The 2421-nt window shown below is 40.8% G+C and overlaps 1 non-coding gene across 1 annotated transcript; it reads right to left on the reverse strand.

Moving 5' to 3' along the window:
- Positions 1-1981: 1981 nt before the first annotated feature.
- LOC148573491 (small nucleolar RNA R71) lies at positions 1982-2087 on the reverse strand. Its single transcript, XR_015905994.1, has one exon. It is a non-coding gene; the product is annotated as a small nucleolar RNA R71 (small nucleolar RNA).
- Between the last annotated feature and the right edge of the window lie 334 nt (positions 2088-2421).

A 2421-nucleotide genomic window follows, 5' to 3' on the forward strand; every position in this document is an offset into this window, starting at 1 on the left:
TTATTCCATTCGATGCCGTGATCTGTGTGTTGAATGTTTCAGACTTTATAGGGCATGAATGAGTTGGAGATTGGAAAGGAAGCTAGCGAAAATGGAAGGAACACAAGAATTTGAGGAGATAACCAGCGAGAAGTGACGCGGTCTCATGTCTCACGCGACCGCGCGAAGGAGAGCAAATTGCAGTGACGCGGTCGCATGGCTCACGCGGCCGCGCGGATTGGAAAAGCTCAGGCGACGCGGTAGCATGGACGACGCGAACGCGTGGCAAGGAAAAGCACGAATGACGCGTCCGCATGGATGACGCGATCGCGTGACATGTGCGATCTGCATAATCTGCAGACTTCGCTGGGGGCAATTTTGGACCTTATTTCGACCCAGTTTTTGGCTCGGAACAGCAGACTAGAGCCAGAGAATATGCAGAAACAATAGAGAACATTCATTCTAGACAGTTAACAGTTTTAGATCTAGTTTTTCCTCCTCTAGGTTTTTCTCTCTAGGTTTTAGAATTTTAATTTTGGGAATTGATCTTAGCATTGGAACATTGAGAAGAGTTATTTACTCATCAAGACCTCGTCATTCTAGTTCGTTCTCTTAACTTGGTTTTATTCTTCCATGTTCTTTGCTTTGTTCAATTTTGTCATTTGAATACTTTCATGATTAATTGATACAAGGATTATTTCTTCCATTTTAATTTATTTTTCCATTCCAATAATCATGTCTTCTTTTAATTCCCTTTCATGTGTTATGGATTTATTATTTACAATGAGTGAGTAGTTTTCCCACTTGATGGGGAGTTGATTGAAAGGAACTCTTGAGTTGGAAGGATTGAAAGAAAATTGTAATTGGGTTAGTTGTTGGATTGTTATCTAATCACTAACACCAATCCCTTTGAACTAAGTGGGTTGCAACTCGTGAATAGATCCAGCATTCTAACTTGTTTGACTTTCCCTTACTTAGTAAAGGATAACTAAACAGAACAACCATTAATTATAAATTAATCTTGAGATCGTTCCATCGATAATAGAGATTCCAACTAATCAACTCCCAGTCAAGGCTTTTATTCATATTATTTGAATTTTCTCAATTTAATTTTCCACCTACTTAACTCAACTTCTTGGAACATCTGATTAATAAAATAGCACACTTTCCTGCAACTCGTTGGGAGACGACCTGTGACTTAAACTCCCAGTAATTTTTAATTTAAACTCTCTGTGACATATTTCTAAATTGATAGGCAGATTTTCGGTGAGTTAAGAACTATACTTGCAACGTAACTATTTTAATAATTTTTAATTCACCAACTTCTGAACCACATCAATTTTTGGCGCCGTTGCCGGGGAGTTGCAATAGAGTGCTAAAGTTATTAATTAGAATTTATTTATTTGCATTTTATTTTATTTTGCTACTATGAGCTGCATGTTTCTTCCGTCAAATGACGCGTTCACTTCCTGATCCGCGCTTGCTAATATTCGATCCTGAAATTGAAAGGACTATTTCACGAATAAGGCAATAACAGCGTCGGTTAGTCCGCTCTGAGGGCGGTTCTAAGAGTGAACTTGAGGAAGAAACCAGCCCCCGTTCTACTGATTCGGTTGTTTTACGTGCAGAAGACATGGCAGCTAGGAGAGTTACCATCCAGGAGGAAGGAGCCCCTGATTTTACAATGCAACCGTTTCAAGCGCATCATCCAGCGCTGGCTATAGATTTTGAAATAAAGACCACACTGCTAAACTTGATGCCCAAGTTTCATGGCCTACCTGCTCAAGAGCCTATCAAGCACTTGAGAGATTTCTAGGCAGCCTGTTCTACTGTCAGGCGTGATGGTACTGATGAAACTTCAATTTTGCTGAAAGCTTTCCCGTTTTCTCTCGAGGGAAAAGCAAGAGAGTGGTACTACACTCAACCTCTGGCAAATGTATCCAACTGGGATACACTCAGAAAGGAGTTTTTGGAAAAATTCTTTCCATCTGAAGTTACTGATAACTGAGGAAGGATATTTCCACAATTGTTCAGGATGATAATGAAACTCTCTTTGAATTCTGGGAGCGCTTCAATAATCTTCTAGAAGCATGCCCCCACCACATGATTGACAAGACAGTGTTGCTTAGCTATATCACACAGGGCATGAGGCCCCAAGATAAGACCACATTAGAAAGTGCTAGCAAGGGTCTATGAAGAAGTACAAGACCACTGATGAGGCTTGGCAATTGATCAGTGATTTAGCTGAATCTACTAGGAACCACAGACAAAGGCAAGGCCGTTCAAAAGCCGTTGCAGAAGTATCCTCTAACAGAGAGACTGCTGCTCTAACTCAAAGTATATGTGAGATGACCAACTTGCTGAAGCAGATGCAATTGAATCAACAACAAGCTCAGCAAGCTCAACCTCCTTCGCCACAGCAAAACCAACAATTAGTCCCGC

Source organism: Arachis ipaensis, chromosome B2 (genome assembly GCF_059453495.1).
Source record: "Arachis ipaensis isolate K30076 ecotype BB chromosome B2, ASM5945349v1, whole genome shotgun sequence".
Classification (NCBI taxonomy): domain Eukaryota; kingdom Viridiplantae; phylum Streptophyta; class Magnoliopsida; order Fabales; family Fabaceae; genus Arachis; species Arachis ipaensis.